Source organism: Eubalaena glacialis, chromosome 4 (genome assembly GCF_028564815.1).
Source record: "Eubalaena glacialis isolate mEubGla1 chromosome 4, mEubGla1.1.hap2.+ XY, whole genome shotgun sequence".
Taxonomy (NCBI): Eukaryota; Metazoa; Chordata; class Mammalia; order Artiodactyla; family Balaenidae; genus Eubalaena; species Eubalaena glacialis.
Window position 1 is genome coordinate 49,898,826 of NC_083719.1, and position 24,994 is coordinate 49,923,819.

The 24,994-nt window shown below is 38.6% G+C and overlaps 1 non-coding gene and 1 pseudogene across 1 annotated transcript; both read left to right on the forward strand.

Moving 5' to 3' along the window:
- The window catches only part of LOC133090518 (small ribosomal subunit protein eS12-like), a 162,143-nt pseudogene that overhangs the window by 89,975 nt on the left and 47,174 nt on the right, over positions 1–24,994 (forward strand).
- Positions 24,443–24,549, forward strand: LOC133091656 (U6 spliceosomal RNA). Its single transcript, XR_009700981.1, has one exon. It is a non-coding gene; the product is annotated as a U6 spliceosomal RNA (small nuclear RNA).

Sequence of the window (24,994 nt, forward strand, 5' to 3'; positions counted from 1 at the left end):
GCCTGGTTTGAAAGCCACAGGTTTATAGCCATGATTCTCACATTTTTGTGTGTCAAAATCAACTGGGGTGTTTGTTAAAACAGATTGCTGGGCTCTACCCTCATTGAAAGTGTTCCTGGTGAATTTGAGGTTCTTTCTTTGTCGTGAAAGGATTCGGAGATACAGTGATAGGTAAGAATCGGATTTATTTAGAGAGAAACACACTCCATAGACAGTGTGGGCCATCTTGGAAGGCAAGAGGCAAGAGGCTTCGAAATATGGCATGGTTAATTTTTATGGGCTGGGTAATTTCATAGGCTAATGAGTGAGAGGATTATTCCAGTTATTTTGGGGAAGGGGTGGGGATTTCCAGGAATTGGGCCACCTCCCACTTTCTGGCCTTTTATGGTTAGCCTCAGAACTGTCATGGCATTGGTGGGTGTGTCACTTTACATGCTAATGTGTCACAATGAGTTTATAATGAGGCTCAAGGTCTAGTGGAAGTCGAATCTTCTGCCATCTTGGACCCAGTTGGTTCTCACTAATTTTTGTCATGTATTATGGCTATGTCATTCTTTTAAAGGTTGTGCCCTGCCCCCTTCCCTCCTGTTTCAAAAGTAAACGTCATCAGGTCAAATAGTTTGTCCACAGATCAGAATGTTGCGGGAAGGGACATCTCTTCCAGGGCTCGAGAGTGGGCTCTTAGAGTGTTAGAGTGGGTCTAACACTCAGAAATGAATTGTCCATGGACACATGTGCTGACAAAGAGACTTTATTGGGAAGGGCTGCCTGGGCAGAGAGCAGTAGAGTAAGGGAACCCAGGAGAATTGCTCTGCCATGTGACTCACAGTCTCAGCTTTATGGTAATGGGGTTAGTTTCCTGGTTGTCTCTGGCCAATCATTCTGACTCAGGGTCCTTCCTGGTGGCATGTGCATCGCTCAGCCAAGATGGATTCCAGCGAGAAGGATTCTGGGAGGTTGGTAGGCATATGGACTGGCGTCTCTTCTCTCCTTTTGACCTTTCCCGAATTATTCTGGTTGGTGGTAGCTTGTTAGTTCCAAGTTCCTTACCAGGACCTCCTGTTTTAAGATAACTCATGCCTGGCCAGGGTGGTTTCAGTCAGTGGTTCCCCTAACAAGAGTATTCAAATCTATGACTATCCTAAAGATACCTGATACTTGATTTTATTAAATATAAACAATGACACAAGAGGAGCATGAAAAAGAAGATGAAGCAGAATAATTCTATGTAAGATGAAAGACAAGTTGAACTCTAGCACATACATGGAATTGAACAGAATTCAATTGTTAGGAATTTTGTGGTTAAGGTCCCACACATTTTCTTTCCCCTCATGAGTTGAATTTGGAGATTGACTCCTCCTGACACCACAGGTCACCTTTTAAATGTTGACTTCAGTTGATTTTCTCAGGTGAGGAATGAATATTATTTAATATTCTAAGAATATCTCACATACTAGAAAGAAAAATATGATTGCTATCAGGTGATAAACATTACCATGAAAAGAGACCAGTGTAGATATGAAAAATCTAGTCCTAAAGCATACAGAATACAGTCTGAACAATGTTGCAATGGCAGAATAAATAGAATTCCTGCTTGTTTGCTCTTAATGATGTCTTTTCAGAGGATCTGGAAAGCTTTGTGTGTGGTGTGGTTTTTTTTTTTTTTTTTTGGTTTTCTCATTTAATGAGGTGGAGTGTTCTCTACTCTAGAGACTTGTCACACAAGGTGTGGTCCACAGACCTGGAAATGTGTTAGAAAAACAGGATATCAGGTTTTTCCATAGACATGTAAAATCAGAATTTACATTTTCACAAAATTCCTGGGTGACTTATATGCCTTTTTAAGTTTCAGAAGCTGTGCTACAACATTCCAACATTGTAAATCAGGGGTTGTGGGGAAGCAGATCATAGTCTAACAGAGAGCATGAAGATACTTTCCCCTAGATACTGCTCTAGTTAAGATATGTGTTGGGTGCAAACAAATAGACAGAGAAAAAAAATGTTAAAGAAAAAAAACCATAGTTGGTTGTCCTCCATCTGCCTTGGCCACATAGTGTAGAAATTTGGGCCTATATTGGGTGGGAAAAGTTTCAGAGGATGGTGAGACACTTTCATGGCATTAGCTGAGGCCACTGGCTATCTTGGTTCTAGTTGCTTTATCTTTCTAAGGTGAACCAAGTCCTGATAGAAAAACAGGGGAGTGAATACAAATAATAAAAGCAATCCCATTGTAACTGGTTTTTGAAAGTTTATCCTAATGGATACAAACATGCAAGGGTCTAATTTCTTCTCAGCCAGTGCCTTTGACATTATTCTGTTGAATCTGGCTTTCCTAGATCTTAATAACATCTTTGTCAGATCTCATAGCTTCCAAATGAATTTCAGTTATTAAGTCTAGTCCAGTCCAATATAAAACTTCAATCACACCTACCCCCTCTTCCTAGCTCAGGGTTCATCAGTGGCCTGAGGGGGCATGCAGCACGGGGCGGGAAGGAGGGCCTCGCTATTAAAGTCCACTTCCCTCCCCTTTTTCTCCTCTGGTGTGTTGGGCTAGGGAGGAAGGAGATGGAATGAGAGGGAGAAGATAGAAATAGATGTATGGACACATGCGTAAGCTTTTTAGGTGGACTGTGGGAGGGACTCCCACTTCATAGTTACTCTCGTGGAAGATCCATCTCCAGCTCAAACTTTTCCCTTGGCCGCCAGATTCCTTCACCATTAGTATATCACATGGCCATAAGCTCCTGCTGCTTCCTGAAGCAACAGAGAGCCCTCCTATTTAGGGTGTGAGCTCATAACTCAAGCCTTGCTACTACGTTCCAGTGTTCTCTTGACATATGAGAGACTCATACATCACTCACACATCACACATCACTCACATACTCAAACATCACCAGACACCACATGGCTTCCATTCCCTTCCTTCACTTTTGCCATCTGTGTTCAATTTTCTTGTCTGTTCAGATTAGCAGTAACACTGGGAATGAGATGCTAGTCTCTTTTTCCTGTAGACACCCCCAAATCCTACAAGTGGTCCTTTTGGTGGAGCCCTCACTGGACTTTGGTGGATGAGCACTCACCTTCCTACCTGCTTCCATGAGGAAAAGCTTCAGTACCCTGATTAGACCTTAGAATCAGTCATGTGTGAGTCTGTGGATCCTCATCCCCCTCTTCCCTTTCTCCTTCTCTAGTTTTCTGTTTCTCTCTCGGGGGAGAGTCCTGAGGGATGTTTTGGAGCAACAGAGAGAATATACTCACCTTTTACAAGAACTTGGAGGGGCTGTCTTGCTCCCCAGTTGCTTGTACCTTTATTTAGGAAGTGTGTTATTAGACAATCCTGTGTCCTCAGTCGTGAGGCCTCACTGCCAATTCCAGAATAGTAGGAAAGGTTCTACTCAGCAGCCCTTTACATTATAATATACAATATCAATTGATGATTTCCTTTGTACTAATTGTATTAAGCCTTTTATGTATTCTATTTCACTTAATACATATGACAATACCATATGATAGTTCTATTGTTATTCTCATTTAAACAGTTAAACTCTGTAATGGACTTTTATTATATCTGGTTGCACAAAAATATTTTTAAAAGCCTTCCTATTTTGTAATAATTCCATTGAATTATGTCTTACTATCCCAGTGAGGAAACTAACAAATGAAAACTTTGTTTTTGGAGAAGAATAAGTGATTTAGATTCTACCCATCAGATATACCTGCGAGAGACTTCATATGGAATTGAGTCACGTGGAGGGAAGAGGCATGGTGCTGAGTTTCCATTTTGCAGCAGGTACTGAGACAGAGAAAGTGTCTTAATCCGTTAGGGCTGCTGTAACAAAATACCACAGGCTGCGTAGCTTATAAATAACAGAAATTTATTTCTTCCAGTTTTGGAGCCTGGAAGTCCAAGATCAGGGTGCCAGCATGGTCAGGTGAAGGCCCTCTTCTGGGTTGCAGACTTCTCAGTGTATCCTCACATGGCAGAGAAAGGGCAAGGGATCTCTCTGTAACCTCTCTTATAAGGGCGCTAATCTGATTCATGAGGGCCCTGCCGTCATGACTTAAACGCCTCCCAAAGGCCCCAAATCCTAATACCATCACTTTAGAGATTAGGATTTCAACGTACAAATTTTGTGGGGGGACACACACATTTAGACAGTTGCACTGAGGAAGGCTCTATTACTGACAGTGATGGTAGCATCCCCCTGACTTAGGCACTTTCTGATGATGGCAGAGGCAGCAGTTTCCTTCTTGGTAGGTTGGTTCTGAGATGTAGCTCTGGGTGTCCTCCCCAGAAGCTCAGCTTGGATTCTGCCTCTTCAGCCTTACAAAGATTCTGTGGGCTCTCTCTTTCTCTCTGCTTAAACCAGTAACACAGGGTTTGTTGGCTACAGCAAAGCACCCTGGCCAGGACAACAACAGAACCAATATTGCTTCTATTCTTCATATTTGAAGAGGGAAAAACTGTAGACATTAATGTGTTTTATAAAGACAATCCTTAGAAAAATCTGAAAGTCAGGACTATCAATGGTTACAATATTTCTCCACGACCAATAGATATAGCTTGTTCTATTGAAACTAAGATGCTTATGAGGAAAATATTTTAGATTACATGAAGACTCACTCTGGGTTCAAAATATCATATTTAAGATTTTGCTTTTGCATTGATTTGCTGCATATGATTCAGCAAATTTTTTTCGCTGAAGCATGGGATCATGGGGTGAAAAATCAGAAGACCTGTTTGAGTTCCGGCACTGCCCTTTATTAGTTATGTGATCTTAGGCAAGTTTACTAACTGCTTTGAGACTCAGTTTCCTCATTATAAAATTGAAATAATCATCACAGTAGTATTTTCCATCCATACAAGTTTTCTGGAAGATCAGATAAAAATGTTCTGTGGGCAATGAAAAGCTAAAATAAATAAAATAATAATTATTATAGCTATGGTCTTTAGAATAATCTCTGTGAGTAGAAAATGGTGGAAAATAAATGCCAGATTTATTTATAATTTATTATATATAATGCCAGATATATTTATAATTTATTATAATTTAATTTATTATAATCTGACTTTTCTCTAAAAAGCCAGATTACTAGGAGAAAAAAGGAAAGACATTTTTAGGAAGGCATAGAGAACATATATATTTCTTTGCATGCAAATGTCTTTTTTCTCAAATTACATAAGGCCTCTGATCAGAATATAGCAATTCAGGATCCCAGGAGAGTCAAATACATTTCATCTACAGTTCTGGAAAGGATGGCCAATTTTTTGAATGTTTTATTACCCATGAAAACTTCTTATTCCCCAAATATTATTTGTTCAATTAAATAGAATAGAAGAATAAATAGAAGAGTAAATAGAAGAATAGTAGAAGTTGCCTAGAGGTTCTTAGGTCTCTGGAAAGTTGCTGGGTAGTTGCTAAGTCAAGTCTATCTTTTGAAGATGGAACACTGAGACCCTGGCACTTGTGTTGTCTAGTGAAAAAGGCCAAGGTCATTTCCATAGGGACTGCCCTTCTCCTGCTCTCTTCCCCACCCCCACCTCACTTCCTCAAAGGGTAGAGTAGGTCTAATGTGTAAAAGAGCCATGAATTCCTCTTGGGTGTACTTCATTCCCCCCTTCCCATCTGTGCTTCAGGATTACATCATTTTCCTGAGTGTAGAAATCAAAAGGAGCATTTTTCATAATTTGCAAGGGTGGCTATGGTAGGTCAAGTTTGCTATAATAACTTTCAATTGTGTTCTATCTTCATTTTTACAATCATTATATGCATAGGATAACAGGTGATAACTATATTCACTGGCACATGAGACCACTCCCTATGAGAAAAGCATTTGTAATGGAAGAGTAAGCTGCACTTGCCATGCAACTGCTCTCAGCAGAGAGGATCAGATATCAGGAGCACAGGTGGAGAGATGGCAGAAGCCTGAACTCTTCAGTATAATAACTTATTTCACAATACAGTGGTCCCTCATTTACTGTGGTTTCACTTTCCATGGTTTCAGTTACCCACAGTAAACCATGGTCTAAAATATTAAATGGAAGATTCCAGAAATAAAACATATATAAGTTATAAAAATTGGGTAGTGTTCTGAGTAGCGTGATGAAATCTGGCACCATCCTGCTCCATCCTGCCTTAGTCATTTGGTAGCCTTCTGGGTTATCAGATCGACTGTAGTGGTATCACAGTGCTTGTGTTCAAGTAACCCTTATTTTACTTAAAACTGGCCCCGAAGTATAAGAGTAGTGAGGCTGGCAATGCAGATATTCTCTTACTGTGCCTAATTTATGAATTAAACTTTATCATAGCTATTTATTATAGGAAAAAAACATAGTATATATAGGGTTTGGTACTATCTGTTGTTTCAGACATCCACTGGGGGTCTTGGAACATATCCTCCTGAGGATAAGGGAGGACAACTGTAAACTGACTGTGATTGGGTTCCCTGAGACTACTGGAGAAAGGGCGGAAAATTCTGTACAACTGATAGGATGCCTAAGCAAGATGACCCACACAAATATTGGAGTACAGTCAGAGCTTTGAGGAAGGAAAGCTGGAAATTTGGAGAAAGCTTTGGACTTGGAAATGGGATGCAGAAAAAGTTTATTAAGATTTCTGGGGGCAAAGGAGCTTGGTGGAAATGTGCATTCTATTTATTAGAAACCCTTCCCATAACTAGTACTTGAATTGTGCTTTACAGCACACAAAGAGCTCTTATATACATCAGTTCTCTTTTCATCCTCCCCAACAATCTGTGAAGAAACTATTTTGTTCCCATATTTCTTACAAGGAAACTAAGACTAAACTTTCTTGTTTAATTTGCTTAAGCTCACACAGCAAGTGAGTTGTGGAGATAGATCATGTGACCTCAGCTGGAGCCCATTCTTTATTACCCCAGCTATCTTGCTGATTACATTGAGGATAATGGTGATGACTTTATTTTTTATTAAATTTTTTTTTTAAACATTACAGGGATTCTTTCTTCAGGCTAAGAAACTGAGGCTTGTAATGTCAGTTTTGAATTCTGCTTTACAGGTCCAAGGTGAAAAGCTTAGATCCTTTACTCTTTTTCAGATTTCTTGAGTAAACAATGATGTTATTTGAAGTTTTCTGATATTTGTCAAATTATTTAAGTCAACACATGGAAACAGCTTCAAGTTTAAAATGACTGTTGTAATCCCTTTCCTGTTTCTCTCCCAAGAATGATTTCCTCTTTCACCATTGGTTGGCCTGTATGTTACTGTAAAAATCAGTTTATGGAAAGCTAGTTATTTAAAAAGAGTTGATTTTGGTTTTTACTATAGTGGAAAAATGTTATTTTCAGAAGCATGAATTTAATTGTCTTAGATTACTAGAGTCCCAAAGAACCAACTGTGATAGATATAGCTACTACTGTCAAGTAAGTGAAATTAAAATTTCACTATAATTTTGTGAAATTATAAAGGAAAATAAAATTTTGGTAAATAATAAGAAAGATTAAACAATTACAGAAAGAGAGGAATGGGATTTTGTTGCCTAAAGACAATGATATAAACTGAGAAAGAATCCTAGTTGGCCGCCCCCTTGTCAGGAAAGGACATCTGTCTTTGAACATAGACATAAATCATGAAAGTACAACTCCCCCAGGGAGGGGTAAAATTTTAAGCCTTAGCAGGATTTTAAGTCATAATGTACATAAACTCAACAGTCATTTGTAAGAAAAGGTTTTAACAGGGTTAGAATTAAGGGGGAAAAGCAGGACACACGACTCTGGACACTTAAAGAGACAGGGTAATAGCATTCCTAGGGTGATAACAAGGACTTTGGGAGGGGCCTAGTTCCTGATCTTTCTGAAGACAGTCCAGTAATAATCCTGCTCACTTTCTTATCTAACAAAGACAGGCTTAATATCCTGCAAACAAATTAAGAGATAAAAATATATAACCTTTTATATTACTTGGGTTTCTGATACAGACAGTGTGGCCAGACAGGATGTTTAGCCTAGTTGATTAAAAGCACTGAGCTAATAAGGCCCCTAAAAATTATCTGTTCACAGTAAGCTTTGCGTCCTGGAAGAACAGTGCCTGCCTATGCTGAACTGTGCAGTAGACAGAGTTCATCTCGAGTGTCTCTTACTCCCACCTGCCACCTCTGTCCCTGTTCCCAGAACTTTCCCACACTTCTCATTTCCCTAGTGCTCACTCGCATCCTCTGGCTCACAGAGACTTCACACCAGTGCCCCTCCTGGGTCTGCTCCTGGCTGTGTCTCTGCTGCAGCCCTTTCCTTTCTGCCTAACTTCTATTTAAACTTACATGTCCTTGCTCTCCTGACCCCAAGGCCACGTTTTCTGTTAGATGAGAGTATCTGATAACCCATGCTTTCCCAAACCCAACTGCTAGTGTTCCTCCAGATATCAGTAGATACAGCTCAGGGGGATAGAAAAAGAGTTACTTGGCAAAATAAGTTTGTAAAGTTCTGCATTCTATACCACCGTCTGAAAGATTCACAATTCTCATTAGCATATTAAGGCTCGGTGAAGTCTTTCTGAAATAAATTTTTGTGATGAATTCAGTATGGAAGAGACTATTATAACAATAAAAACTAAGGTGTAAATTTTTATCCTTCCCAGATACTATTATTTATTCTAACACAAGTCTATAGAAAACAAATGCCTTGACTTTGAGGAATGACCCTGATTTTTAGAGTTTCAGGCACAACAGTGGGTATTGATGGGTGGTATTTGGCACAATTCAAATTATTTCTGATTACTTTCTGCTCTGCTAAACTAAGCCACAGTCTTAGGGTAATTTGATTACTTCTTCCCTAATCAGAAAAAACTGGGGTAAAGTTTGGGTAAGCTTAGGGCTCTTGTTTTAGCAATTTCTATGTCCATTATTTCCAGATATTCTTTTTTTTTTTAATTTCAGAAGATAGTCTTTTGAGAAGTGAAATGTTCTTCTTTTCCCATCAGTCCACTAATATCAGGTCACTCAACATTTAAAATACGGGTGAGAGGGAGGCGATATGGGGATGTATGTATACATACAGCTGATTCACTTTGTTATACAGCAGAAACTAACACAACATGGTAAAGCAATTATACTCCAATAAAGATGTTAAAAAAATAAAATAAAATATGGGTGATATTGGATTCTTTTTCTTCTTTTCTTTATTCATTTGTTTGTTTGTTATAGGCATCTCCGGTCAGGAGCAGAACTCTCTGATAATGTGATCAGATGACTAAATTGCAATCCTCTTCCATTCCATCCTCTGCTAATGAAAATGTTTTTATTTCCCTGGGAACTGAGGTATTTTGGAAATTATATTTTAAAGTGATTATATTAAGAAGATGCCTTCTGGAAAGCCTCAAAATGAGGTCACAGACCTGAAAGAAATGTTTACTGCCTTAGGAATTTAGGCTGTCAAATGGAATCTGGAGAAAAATACTGTCAATTTAGTTTCCTTCCTCCCTTCCTTCCCTCTGTGTGACCAGAGCACAAGATCTCTCTTTCTGTCTCATTCTCTCTCTGGATGCCAGCTCTTGTTTCCCATAATATAGACATTTATTAGTTCTCTGGTCTAATAAAATTTTTTAAAAATTCTAATAACATTTTAAATCAAAGCTTTTCATCTTTGACTATGGTAGTTAAGTTTCTAACTTTGATGGAAAATCTCCTATTTCCATCAGTTCAATCTATCAAATAGTTGCAATGGGTATGATTGGAAGCTTTTCTCTGCTAACATCTTCCCCTTCCCTTACTTTTTGTTAAGTGTGAGTAGAGATGAGCCATTCTGTAAATCCAATATAATGATGTCTGAAATACAGGATTTGGGAAGTTCCACAGAAATCATTTGGACAGTTTTATCAGACATACTTATTCAATCATGCACTGCAAGATTCTACTGATGACTATGGTAAATTCTAGAGCAGAAACCTGTTTCTGAAATACCGAGCTCCTTAACATGCCACGTATGTGTACCTTTTAAAAATTCCTTACTAATGAAAATTTATCTTAACTTTGTACATATATATATATACTTATTATTAAATAGCTAACATACCTATCAAATTGAACTTTAAAGTGCCAATTTACTGATTAACTTAATGAACATCAATCAAAAGAGGTAGTGACTAGCCAATCAGCCAAGAAACACATCAGTCAAATTAACTGGGAATAGTTGTATATAAAATTTTGACATTAGTCAATAGGAATATGTCAGTAACTTATCTAGAGGCTTAAATCACATTTAAAGATTTATTTCTGCTTGTCACAGAGCCTGTCCCTGAAGAGAACATCACAGGCAGTTGAGCTTATGCTTCTTTGAAAAAGCTTCTCATTCAGCATTGAGGTTGAATTATGTCTGCATGATTCATGTAATTTATGCTCCATATTTCTTTAGGAGAGAGAACTTAGTAATAAGCATGCAAGCTAAGGAGCATCTAGTAGGATGTTATCAATTACCAACTCACCCCAAAGTTCTGTGGTCAAAGGGCCACTGATAAGGGCAACTGTAGGGAAAATGGTAAAGCTGTACCCACTGTAAACTTAACTAATTGGGAATCCTTTTCCTACCTAAGGAACTATGAAGTTTTCATGAGGCAGTGGAAAGGTTTAGTGTCTGCCCTTGAAGTCCAGCCTTGATTTGTCCTCTTTTTTGGGGGTATATCTCATATTCTAAACCTTTGTCCTTTATCTGCAAATCTCTCCACCAAATACCAATTCAAACTTACCTTCTAGGATGTATTCCCTCAAGGCTTAGCCTTTATTTCCTGTAATAATGGTTAATTATTTTAGAATTTGTGTATTCTCAGGCAAAAGGCATGCTGGAATTCCCCTAGTAATATACAGTGGTGGTATACATAAGAATCAGGGTGGATTTGGGGAAAAGTGACTGACCTGATGACCTGCGGACACCTACAAGGTTCGTGGATGTGCTGTGTTCATGAGAGGAGTGAATGCAGATGTGATTAAGTGAGTCACCTCCTGGATAAAATAATAATTTTTTTCCTCAAAAGAAAACTCAAGGATTATCAATTATTTAGTTTAAATTGTCTGTTAAGTAGACAAAGTAATATAGCTGACTTGTAATGTATTAAGCTAGAGGATTTATAGTTACAGTATACAGATTAAGTTCACAAAATATAAGGCCACGAAGGCTTGCTAAATCCTTCTATTTATAGTCAAGATAAAGAATTAAAGTGTGGTTTTATAACATTGCCTTTACAGTAATTATGGTGGGCAGAAAGACATACAAAGCACAAGACAGATGTATATTGATTATAGTAACATGTTACTATAATAAATTGTAGTAGAAACACTGTGTTTAGTGGAAATGGTTGGTGAGTTTAGCTTCTAATTATAGAATCAAGAGGGAGAAATTCAAACTTTTACTAATATTTCAAGGTTATGTTATATGACTTCGCAAATAAAATATTTATGAATTCATATGAAGGTGATATACATATGTTTATTTGAGTCCTCTTTTATTTATGTGCTATGATCTACTTGTCTTTTAATAGTTCTTAAGAATAAGGGCTTATTTTATGTTTCTTCTAAATATTTTTATTTAAATTAATTTTTATTGGAATATAGTTGATTTACAATGTTGTGTTAGTTTCTGCTGTACAGCAAAGTGAATCAGTTATACATATACATATATCCACTCTATTTTAGATTCTATTCCCATATAGGTCATTACAGAGTACTGAATAGAGTTCCCTGTGTTATACAGTAGGTTCTTATTAGTTATCTATTTTGTATATAGTAGTGTGTATATGTCAATCCCAGTCTCCCAGTTTATCCCCCCCCACCCCCCCTTCTCCCTTGGTAACCATAAGTTTGTTTTCTACATCTGTGACTCTACTTTTGTTTTGTAAATAGGTTCACTTGTACCATTTTTTTAGATTCCACGTATAAACGATATCATATGATATTTGTCTTTCTCTGTCTGACTTACTTTACTCAGTATGGCAATCTCTAGGTCTATCTATGTAAATATTTTTAAATGCATCATAAGACTATGATTACAACAAAAAAACAAACATGCTCATTTACATGTAATTTTACAAGAGGATGAATGCAGATGGGATTCTAATTAGAACTGTATTTATCAATTAAGTAAATAATGTGTTTGCTTCTTGGTGAAGCAATGTGAGAGACAACCCAGGACATATGGTCTTACGAAGACAAAAATGTTATGCTGGAGGACACCACTATCTCATTACTCGGGGGGAGGAGGGGCTGGGTAAAGATGTGTGAGGACCTCCAAATCCCACCTCATCCTAAGCCAGTGTAGGGCTATTTGAAATGGGTGGCAATGGTAGCCATGCCCAAGGTAGAATTGGAAGGATTTATTTTGCCTCTTACAATCTGGCCTGCGAAAATGGTGTCCCTCTAGATTTCTTCAGAAGGGTGATTGCCTTCTTATTCTACTGGAAGCCTCTTTTCCAAACTGTTTTTAGAAGAGCTCACTGTTTACATCTCTAGAGGCCCAATGGAGTCCCAGGTTTGAATTTCAAGAAGTGACTAGAGATCACAGAGTTATTTTCTCTATTATTAAGTCCTAAAATGTAAAATGAACATTCTGTCTGCTCTGAAGGATAATTGAAAGCCAATAGCTGTCCTCTTGTGTTTGTGGTTTTGTTTTAACATGTTTAACATGTTTTTTTCACCCCCCAGGGAAATCCAAGGGAACATCTTCTGGTATTTATAGATTTATCTTCTATATCAGGAGGCTGAGGAAATCCAGTTAATGAATTTGGTTTGGACAGGTTGCAGGAACAGATGGATGGTGGTTACCAAAAGCCTTCCATAGGCTGCTAATATGTAAATAGGCCAGTAAATTATTCCTGCTCTTGTGTTTTGAGAATACATGTTGGTTTCCTAAGCTCTGTATAATTCAAATGAGGAATATTTTGAGTATCAATGTTCAAATGTATTTATTTTAGAGTTAAATAACATAATTTTTTAGATTTCACTGCATACATAAATCCTGTTGATTTGTGTATCTGAGGTTTTCACTAATTTTCCGGGCAGTGATGAGCTATGCTGATTTTAGTTCTACTTGTTCATTGCACTGCATCACAAGCTAGAATATAGTTGGCCAATTTTGATTTCATGCTTCAGATTGGAAATTGCATTGTGGAAATGAACTCATCACAACAGGTAAATGAATTTGACCAAGACATTAAGTGGGCATCTCCACCATGCCTAATGCAATATCAGTATCTTCTCTGGGGTGCATAGGCATCTGTGACAGCTAAAAATGAGTTCCCTTGTTCCTTGAGTCCTTAGCATCTAATTTTAACTAACCCTGAAGGAAAGCCCAGAAAGCTGTGTCATGCTGCCCTGAAAATCATCAGGGACCAGTCCACCTGGGCTTGGCATGCAGTGAGTCCGCTGATAAAATTTTCATAAAAATGAGGATGGATGCCTTCTGCAGTATGCTCATCTTGTAGACTACTAATATGAAGTCACTGAACAACAATATATATGGGAATATCTGGTTAATAATTTTAGAGATAGCAGTTTTTTGGAAGTTTGAAAGATGACGTTTTGTTTTTTAAACCCATCTGCAACAGTCCTGTTCTCTTTCTCTTTCTACTTTTTTCAGTCTTTGTATTTTTTTCTCTCTTCTTTCAACTCTTGATTTTGTCTTTTATTCTTTTTTTCCTTCCAGAGTAAAGAGATGATGGAAGGGAGATATATTCTGACAAAAGAGAGGGTCATAATAAGAGACTATACAATGTATTTTGATTTGTGTTTGGATCACATTGTATATTTTCATGTATTTATTTTGAAAAGTTGGAAAGTTGAATTTTTAATTATTTTTCTCAATTTTTCCCTAATGAAAATCAGTAACATACTTAAAATCAATGTTAAAAATGTTTGTTTCTGGATTGATCTAGTTTTATACATTAATGATCTCTGCATCTTAATTTTAAGGTTTTTGGTCTTTTCTTTTTTTTTTTTTTTTTGGTCTTAAGGTAAGGATAAAGAAGTTGGCTTATCAAGTAGGCAGAGGACTGGATGCAAGGTATGAAGCCAAAATGGGATGTGAGCTGGGGAACCGGGAAAGAAAAGATTTAGGTTTAGTGATTGGAAAAATAGGAGGTAGCCTGGAGGAACTCAAGAGCATTTGACAACATCTCTTCCCATATTTGAGAGAGTTGCATTCATTCAGAGGTCCTAGAACAGGCTGGAAACCATGGTTTTCAAATCCTTTTTACTCACAAAACTCTTTTATTAACTGACCTCTTGAACAGATTCTGTTATGTTAAATAGATGAAAATGATCATAGTGAGGTAGAGCTCTACTTTCTTGGCCTCATATAAAAGTAGTCTCAGAGTGAACATCTGTCTTTGCAGAGCACAGCATGAAAATCACTGTGTTAGTGATTTTCAGCCTTGCATTCTGATTTTGTTTCAGAAAGCAAAGGCAGTATGACTGATTTTGGTTGTCACTCAGTGAGTTCTTTACTCATGTGAGATTGAACAATGGAGGCATGCCTTGATGGACACCACATGTGGGGCATCCTTGGGCAGTTTGGAAACGTACCTGAGTCAAGGGGGCAGTGTGTGTTCTCCTGGAGGTACATAAGGGCTGACAGAAGAGGATCTCAGGCAAAGAGAAATGTCTAACCACGTAGCCTTCCTTCCTCAAGACAATCGCTAAGGCTCACAGTGTTTTCTGAGCCAGAGCTCCCTAGCTCTTCCCATAGCCTGAGATGTGCTTCCTCCAGCCCTTGGGAGGATTGCTTCTTCTTGTTCTTCAAGTGTTAGATCACTGGTCACCTGCTCAAAATGGCCTTTCCTGACGCTCTGTCTCCTTTAGGCCCTCTTCTTACAGTCATGTTAATCATCTCCATCGCAACACCCTGTGCAATTTTTTTTTAAGGGACTCTAGGAAGAGTTGTAGCTTGCTTAGTTTTAGTCTTCCTCACTAGAATATAATTTCTGTGAGAACAGGGACCATATCTCTCTTATTCCCTCTTGTAACTTCAGTATGTGGTGGTTACAATACCTGGTACATAGTAGACATTCAATAAATATTTGTTGAATGAATATTTTATATGAGAGGAATAAAACATAACAGAGACCACTAGAGGACTCATTGGGGTCATTTCTTTTAGGCAATTTCCCAGAACAGTGAAGTATTAATTTTCTGGATATTTTTATTAAAGAAAATTGTGAAGTTTTGTGTATCAGAGAATTAGTCAATGCTTGTAAAGTGAGTGTATTTATAGATTTCTAATCAGTCATCCATGGTAAAGGAGATACAAAGTATTAGGAAAAATAAGAAACAGGATAATACATATTTTCTCTCTTCCCTTTGTTGTTATAACCAAGTCACATTAAAATTAATGACATTCATTTATCCTAGAGGTAGTGCCATTTTGCACTACTCACTTTCTGGCATGGTACTTGATAGTACTTGAGAGTAAATGTTTCCCTTCTGAATGCTGCTACTTGGGTCCCTACCAGTCTCCTGTGGATCCCTGCAAGGCGAATGTGGAGATCCTGATGAGGGGGACACAATGCTACACAGAGAAGATACAGAGGGCCACGATGGTCACCCATCAGTAGACAGTTGTTGGAGCTAAGGAAAGTGGTTTTTAGAGTCATAGGACACTTAAAAGAGATAAGAAGAGTTGACCCTTCTTGTTTATGCATATTTTGAAGCAGTGGAATTTGTTCGTATTTCATTTTGAGCTTGGAAGACTGATGGGAACTAGACATAATTATGGCCAGGTGAGTTAGTAATGTTGGAAGGAGGATGGGAAAAGAAACTAACAGTTATGGACTGCCTGCTGGGTTCTGTGATAAGTACCTTTATGCCCATTACCTTCTAGAAATTCCAGATGGAGGAGGCTTGTCTCTAACAGCTGACACCTGAACCTCAGATTCCTGGCAATGAAGTATAGATTGGGGAAAATGTTCATCTGTTATCATCACACCATAGTAATAAAGGTTGTCAATGTTTGACTTTTCCTACTAACCGAAAAACAGGAGTTAGAATTTTTGCTTAGCAGGATTTTGGTATGAACTCTTAATTAACATTTCATTTATGTGCTTTTCCCCATTATTGTCAAGAGGGTTGGGGAAATGATGAGTCATGACAGCAAACCATATCTGAATATGAGTCTCCTTTTTTCTCACCTGATAGGTGCTACAAGTCTTTATTGCTTCAATTTCAATTTATTAGACAGCTGTTGTTAAAGTAGGCATGGATTTTTACTTTTGTAAATATGAGTGCTTTGAGAAGTTTACTCTGTTGGGTACTGAAAGCAATTAAAGTTAAATAGTGTGTATGTGTTTTAAATTATACCCATGTGATGATTAAGTGATATTTGAATGTGTGAGTTTTTGATTTACAATGACAGAATTCAGATTACAGAATTCAGAAAATGTGATCCAGAATGCAGGTTTGTAAAAATCAATCTGTAATAGCAAAATAAACAAGGATAATATAAATGTAACATTGTATCTGATTGAATGGCTATTGAACCTTGGCATTTGAATTCGCTTATTTAATATGGAAGTACTCAATATTTGACTGTCCCATGGATATAGCTTTCTCCATGTTTCCACTCCCCCCTCATCCCTTTCAAAAATTTCTGCAAACTCCCAGGTTGTTATATGGCCTATGTGAGTGTTTAAAAATGAACGAAATTTGCTTTTTTTATTTTTGAAAATGCTGTGACACCTCTTGAGCCCTTGAGTCTCATCCCTGTTATGTGGCTGGAGATACACTGAGGAGTCCCAGAACCCTCATGTTGTCAGTTTTGCAGGCCCTCGTGTGGCTGGAAGCTTAATGAGCCCTGCTATCACCTTGGTCGGTTGGCTTAGTCCTCTGATCCAGAAACCTGCTCCTGTCTTTCATCCGTGCATCATGTCATTGGAAGGGAAGGCATCCCTTTCACCATAAAACCCTCCTTTCCATACTCATTTCACCCCAGAAAGATACTAAGGTACAGAAGTCTAGAACAGTACTGTTCTTAGAATCATTTATTGAGTCAAAATAACCCACTAGTTTTCTTGCCTTTCCAACCAGGACACATTCCATTCAGAAGGAGCCCTCAGCCCATGCTTGGTGCTCTCCAATCTCTTCTCAGCCACTCATATCTCCTGCTGCTGCCCACCCAAGACACCTAGGCTTATTTTCCTAAATCCCAGGCTGTTATAACACAGTTAGAATAGAAAAATGAACCACATCACTTTCTGCTTTAATATAGAACTTGATTCATCCTAAAACTGTCTTGGACTCTAATTTCTTGCCCACTGGAACTTCTTTGCAGCCTTCTTTTCCCCTGACACCTAGTCTTTCCTCAGAGTGGGCGGTGGGTAGGATAGATTCTTTCACTCTGACCCAGCTCTGCTCAGAACTGTGTTGGGACTGTAAATCTGTGGTTCAGCAGAACAGGTTCAAATGAATAATCCATTAGGTTTAGGCTTTTCTATTGATTTTAAAAAGCCTATTCTGCTTCTTTTAGATCCTGAGAATGTGAACAAGTAATTATATTCAGTGCTGCATAAGATTGCTTGTACATGTTTTTAAATGAACCATTATGACACAAATTACCTTGAAAATGTAATATTACCAGGTCAGATGTTAGTATCCTTTTGGAGTCTGTCATCAATTACATGTTCAGATTACAAACTGAGTAAAGATCATTCCTACTCACTAATTCTGCCAGATATACTGTCAGGTGGGAGAGCTGCTTAAGAATGCAGTTTAGTTTAAGGACAGGACATCCTCTTACAAACGTATCTCTGAAGTGGGAGCTATTTGCATTAACATATTTATTCATGAATTTTCCAGAGCATAGGGAGAATGATTGAAGTTTCCCTTCTTAAGAATGCATGAATTTAACTTTATTAGTTGTTATATGCTTCTCGATTTTTAGTTGGAATAGCTCAGAGGGCCTTGATTTTTTGCTCTCAAGAAATGGGCCCTTGGCTAATCTGCCAAAGACAATCTTAGCCACCTATGGGGTGTCTGAAGAAGCCTTGTAAGGTCAGGACACCAATTCTCACCAGGATGCCCACATTCAGGTACCATCTCCACTCGCGTTGATGGAATTTTATTTATAGCTTTTGTAAATTAAGGTATTTGTGAAAGTTAATTTGGATGAGGAAGTCATTATTCAAGGGAGAAACACAGAGCGGGGGGGGGGGGAATAATAACAGAAGCAAAGAGCTGGTTTAAGTTTGAGATGGTTTAGAATGAAAGCAGATGCACAGATATATCAATAGATTAGGATTGTAGGTGATATTTGATGGTAGAGAATAAAGCTGAGGTATTGCCTCAGGGAGTCTCATCTCAAAGAGTTAGGCTTGAGTGGGGAGTCCTCCCTGGTAGCCCTGAGAGAAGGGAACTAATATTTAGGCACCTATATGCACCAGGTGCCTCTGTGTACATCATCTCCTTTGAATAGATGATGGGCCTCACACTGCCAGGGAACAATTCCACAGAGAGGAGCACACTAGCGGAGACTTGGACAGAAGATAAGCAGGGTTAAAGGAGCAAATTTCTCCAAGAGCTGTGAATAGATTGAAAGTTTCAGACACAGCTATGACATCAATGGTGTAATGACCACAGAGAAGACTTCAGGCCCAGAAAGAGGTGACACAAAGTTAGAGACAAAAGCTACAGAATCAAAGGAATAGTTGAAATAGGCAAATGCTGGACTCTAGAGCTACACCATGCACCTTATTATGATTATTTTTAATCATTTGTACCCCGAAGATGAGCAGTTACTAGACTTACTGAGATTTCTCTAGCCTTCATGGTGACTTATACTCCACAGTTCCTGAGTTCTTATTTAGGACAACACTATGTTGTATGTATTTGTCCATTTAGGAGTAACTAGGGGTAGAGGCTAAAGAAAAGCCAGCGAGAACTCTCTAATTCTTCCTTCTTCCTTTCTGAAGGTCCTTGAAAGCCAAGGAAGTGAGGGACTTAAGCTTTCACCATAGCCAGGGGGACTCCAAGGTGGCTGGAAAATCACAGTTCTTGCCTGGCTAGTGTTCGCTTCCTTAAGCTGTAGTCATGAGGACGAATTTCCCCACATTCAGGTATCTAGGAGTTTTCTGTGATCTTCTAAGACAAGTAACATGTACGTCTATGCCTCTTGGGCTCTGTAGATATATATCCCTAAAAGAAAGCTCGGTGACTCGAATTTCTCTGACACCATGTACTTAAGCTTCTGGATTCCTTCTCACTTCTTGGAGAGCAGTACCAGAGGGCTGGAAGGTTTATCCCTATTCTACTGTGACACTACAGGACTGTGCAAATGCTTCACCTGAACCTAAAGTTCCACACGTTCATATTCATTTGTCCAGAGGTGATTTGTTCAGGACACCTCTGTGTCAGAAGATGCCTTGCTCATTACGGAAGTATTCCATAACGAAATATGAAATATGAAGTCATAAAATGTCAATATAAAGATGTGCTATATCTATTTCATTATTAAAAAGATAGGAAAATTGTGGTTCACACTGCAGTTTCTGAGGAGACCTGAAGGAATATGAAGTTGATTTTAGTCCTAATCACACTGTATGCCACTGAACCGAACTGGTCTCATGTTTCAGTGCTGGAAACAAAGGCAAAAATGTCAACTGTAGACTCTGAAGCACAAATTCCAAAAGAGCCCCATTGCCCTTTTTTTTCTTGTCCTTTGCAAATAAATAGGGCTCCAAAGGAGAGACAGCCCAACTAGGAAGATTTCAAAGTATGGCTCTTCCAGATCCTCCTTGGGTTCTCCAGTTTGGAATAGAAACCCTGACATTACTGCAGGCTGTATAGGCTACAGGAGTTCAGCCTGAACCTGTATTCTACAGCAGGAATCTCCGAAGAGGCGGCAAGAGGAGATAGTTCCTATTTTCCAGAAGCCTTGTGATCTCTGGGGTGTGGGGTGTGGGGTGTGGGAGCTGGAGATACTGAGGGTGAAGGCCTCAAATGGGAAAGAAGTATTGCTGAAAGGGCATGAGTATGGAAGAATCTGGAAGCAAGGAAAGCAGTTAGAGGCTCCTGAGCTACTTCAGGAGAGAGTTGATGAGGGTCTCACCTAAGGAGATAGGGTTGGGATGAAGAAGAGAAAGAATATTTGAGAGATGTTTCATGGGTAAAATCTTCAGTACAAACACACCTCTTAAACTTTGAAGTTTCAGTCTCCCTCTTTGGTGTTGCATGGGAGCTTCAAGTGTGAGAGTGAGAAAGCTCAGGATGGATGCCCAGAATATAGACTCAGCTTCATTCTAATCGCACACATTGCAGTTGACAACCTCTACCACCACTACCACCAATGCAAAGTTATTTACACCTCTAAATTTCCTACATTCAGCTCTCTCCTGTGTTCTCCTCAGTCTCCCCATCCCCCGGGATATCCTAGGTCCCAGTTTGAACTATCAAATTTTATAAATAATTGTGATTCACTTGGCCATAGTTTTATAAATTTTTCATTTTGGTTTATTGTTGTTTTACAGTCAACTCTTCCCCTAGGAGATACAGCAATGATAGAAAATAAATGAAACCTGTGCTTATTACAACTCACCCTACATAAATCATCTTACCCTTGGTGAATGGGAAAATGGCTATTCGTGTGAGGCTGCAACTTGAATGTACTCGGGCAAATTAAGGAGCAGAAAACGAGTATGAAATGAGAACATTCAAAAAAGGTTTTTTTAAGACGTTTCAGGTTTGTTTTTCCTCTTCTGCTCTAAAATATTCTGTGTACTAAGAACTTGCCCAGGAGTCAAGGGGAGCAGCTTCTACATTATCAGAGTCAGTGTGAACCTGTATTATCAGCAGGTCCATGGGACCCTAAGCATTTTCCTCAGGATTAGAGAAGATGTGGTAATCATCACACAGAGCTGGGTCTGAGTGAAATGAGAAGCAGACCAAAGGTAAGAGGTCTCTGGGCAGAATTTTTTTCAAAAGTGGTTTCAAACTTCCCTACACAGCCGAAGTCCCCAAGAATTTAAGAACAGATCCATGAGCAAAACTTGGGATTTGAATCTGAATTTTTAAGCTTGGGCCCTGGAAATGTGCATTTTTATAAAAGCTCTTGAAGTGACTAAGAGACATGATCAGGTTCATAAACTTCATTTCTGGTAGTTGGGACTAGAATATAAGAAACTAAGAAATGGGGTTGAGTTTTCCCATTAATTACAACCTTAGAGAAGTACCTCTAGGTTTTACTGCTTTCTGATAAAATATGAGGTTCCCAGATCCCTCCAGAATCTAAAATGTTATGATTCAGTAAATAAGAGTTTTAGCAGTTGCATTTCTGTTTTTGTGCCTTTGGGTTTAGAAACTAATTTTCAGAGCTTGCCTTTAATGTAGATGGAGTTTGTGGCTGACTATAGCACCCATTCAAAGGATTCCAAGTAGGTTTTTCTTCCTCAGAACATCTTCTACACCAACCTGCTTTCAGTTTCGGAAATTTCTGCATTAGAGGAATGGGTTAAAGTGAGGTCTCTTCAGTTACATATTTAAGTCCCCTTTTGTAGGAGTTAGTAACTGCATTAGCAAGTTGATAATAGTTTTGTACCAAATATTGTAGCACTTCTCAGCCACTTTTTCTATCATGACACCTATGACTAGTTGTGTGCACATGTGCTTCTCTCGCTCATTGATGCAGTCAGTGTTGTGTATGATGCCCAACTGTATCTCTGCTGTTTTCCTTCCTATTATGAAAGCATCTCAGAATGCAAAGAATGAGAGTGACATAAGTATTAGAATAACCTAGAATCTAGTCAAGTTTTATAAGAATAAAAGTATCATCAATTCTCCAAGTTGGATGTGAGTAAAAAAAATTAGTTGAGACATGCCTCTTCTGATTGTGACTGTGTTAATTTGCTAGGTCTGCCATCAACTGATGGGTTTAAGCAACAGAAACCCATTGTCTCAGTTCTGGAGGCTAGGAAGTCTGAAATCAAGGTGTTCTTCTTTCCAGGCATGTCTGGCTCTGTGTCCAAATTTCTCCTTTTTATGAGGATACCAGTCATATTATATCAGGATCCATCCTAATGACTTCATCTTAACTTGATCATCTGTGAAGACCTTATTACCAAATAAGGTTACATTCATAGGTACTGATGGTTAAGACTTTAACATTTTGGGGAGGATACAATTAAACCCATAACAGTGTCATTCCATTGTATGGTGGCATTGATGGTGAAAATCTAACGAATTAATTTATGAGGTGGATCATGGTCCTTCAGAAATTAATAAAAATATAGACAAGTTTTTCTGGTGTGAGATGGAGAGATTAAAGATGGAGCTCAGAAACTGCCAGAGGCATGACTGCCCCAGATTGAAAGGCCTTAAATTGCCAGCAAAAAGTAATTGGTAACGAAGACTGTGGGAAGGGTTGCCGTAACTAGGAGAACTACCTTAGGGTAGTTGCAAGGACACTAAATACAAACTTAGCCTTCTTTATGTAGAAGACAGCTCCTACAGGTAAGTGTGGGAAGGGTAAGGTTACTAGAGTAAATTTTGGAGTAGCTGTTTGCATCTCTGCTCCTGAGAGTTTCATAACATTAAGTTTTTATATCACCATCTTACTGTTACAATAAAAGCATTAATCACATCATTAATAAAACTAGTATTTTATCCCAAACCTGGTAGTTTTCTATTGGTATATATTAAGATTGTACAATTGCACAGCACATATACTGTGCACTGACATGTATTTTGAAGGTAGTCTGGGAAATGGGAAGGTATTTGATGGTATTTTGGAAATACATAGTGATGCCTGCTTGTACTGTCATGAAGCAACTGTGCGCATATTTCCCCAACTTCATGATCATGTTGGTATTGTGAAATTGTTCAAGATGGGAGAATTTATACTATGGCAATTGGCAAGTGCTGTAAATTATAGCTTCAACTTTGTTTTGAAAGCTGGTTATTAAACATTCACCAGAACACCACCAGATATAAACTGCGTTTTAAACAAATTAATATACTCTGGTTTTAGGGGCACTTACAAGAAAAACTGTTTTTCCTGCTGAACAAAAGTAGCTGTATCTTGGTACCATGCATTAGAATAGTGTGAAGATGAACAATAGGGCCAGTTTAGGAAACAGATGAAATGAATTTGAACTGCAATCTAGTAATGGCTTCTAAAGCTGTTGAGCAAATTGCCGAGGCAATTCTGGTATGTGAAATGCATTCATTAAGAAGAGTTAAAATTCAAACTTCCTGCTTCCCTGACACAGGATGATTAATAGGAGGGCTAGAAGGATCATCATTTCCATGGAAAACCCTGGAAATCAGAGAGTTCCAAGCTGTCATTAGTTGAGTTTTCAGGATTAAAAAGTAAAAAAAAAAAAAAGACTAAACATTTGTTAATTCAACCTGTACATTTTATGGGTATTTGGATAATACGCACTAATGTGAAGAAAAATGAGCTTAGGAATAAGTCTGCAGTGCGTCTCAAGCTTTAATGTGTTTATAGATCATCTAGGAACCTTGTTAAAAAATTTAGATTTTCATTCAACAACTCTGGGGTGGGGCCTCAGCTGCTGGTTGCCAGAGCACACTCTGAGTAACAATGAGCTAGAAATCTTTCAGAGGACGTGAGTGTGGAGGTGCCCCTGACTGGGTGTGATCCTCCCTCTTGCCCACCTTGCCCTCAGCAGCAATAAGGAACACATGATTTGAAGGTTCTCCTTCTATTCTATTCTGCTACACTTTCTTTTAATTTAGATTTATTTACTGGTTGATGGTAACAGTGTTCTCCCTTAGAAATTCCTCTGAGGTCACCACTTCTTAACATTTAAACCTGTTCTATTTTTTTTTCTCCCTAAGTCTTGAGACTAACTGGGATCTCTGTAATTCCACACAGCTTCCAGTAGAGGTCATTACCTCGTTACAGAAATATTTTCTTTCTTTCTTTTTTTTTCCTAAGAGATAGTTCAGTGGCTGGGATGAATTTGCCTTCGCTGGGAGGGAGTCAGCCTAAGGGACCAGTTATCTCCAAGGCCACTGGTTTGCACATAATATCGCCTCCATCCAAAAGTGGGAGTGTCAAAGATGGGCAGACTTTTCCAATCCCCTGGAAAAAATGAAGGAAACAACAACTGAAGCATGGCTAAAGGGCTACAAAATTTAAATGCAGTGTATTAGTTTGCTAGGGCTGCCGTAACAAAGTTCCACAGCTGGTGACTTAAACAACTGAAATTTATTTTCTCACAGTTCTAGAGCCTGGAAGTCCTCAATTAAGGCATTGGCAGGGTTGACTTCTTCTGAGGGAAGGATGTGTTCCAGGCCTCTCTCTGACTTATTAGATGGCCATTTTCTCCCTGTTGTCTTCATATCATCTTCCCTCTGTATGTGTCCATGTCCACACTTCCTTTTCTTATAAGGACATCAGTCATGTTGGATTAGGGCTCACCCCAATGAACTCATATCAATTCAGTTACCTCTTTAAGGACTCTTAATAAATACAATTAGTGCTCACTTCATCAGCACATATACTAAAATTGGAACGATACAGAGAAGATTAGCATGGTCCCTGTGCAAGGATGACACGCAAATTCGTGAAGCGTTCCACATTTTTTTTTTTTTTTTACTATTGTGGTGGTGATGTACCTCCTTGTTGTTGATTCATCTATATTTTTATTTTTGTATTCTTTCTAACATATCTGTTAGTTTCCTAGCCTAATTTTATTTTTTACTTTGTTATTGTTCTTGTTTTTTTTGCCACCCACGCAGCTTGGGGGATCTTGGTTCACAAGCTGGGGGTCAGGCGAAGGAAGCTCCTGTGGTGGGAGCTCCGAGTCTGAACCACTGAACTAACAGAGAAACTCAGACCTCTGGAAATATTCACTGGAGTGAGGTCTCATGGAGGTCCTTATCTCAGCACCAAGACCCAGCTCTACCCAACAGCCTACAAACTCTAGTGTTGGAAGCCTCAGGCCAAACAACCAGTAAGACAGGAACACAATCCCCCTCATAAAAGTAATAAAAAAATGATACGGCAAAAAACTATGTCACAGATGAAG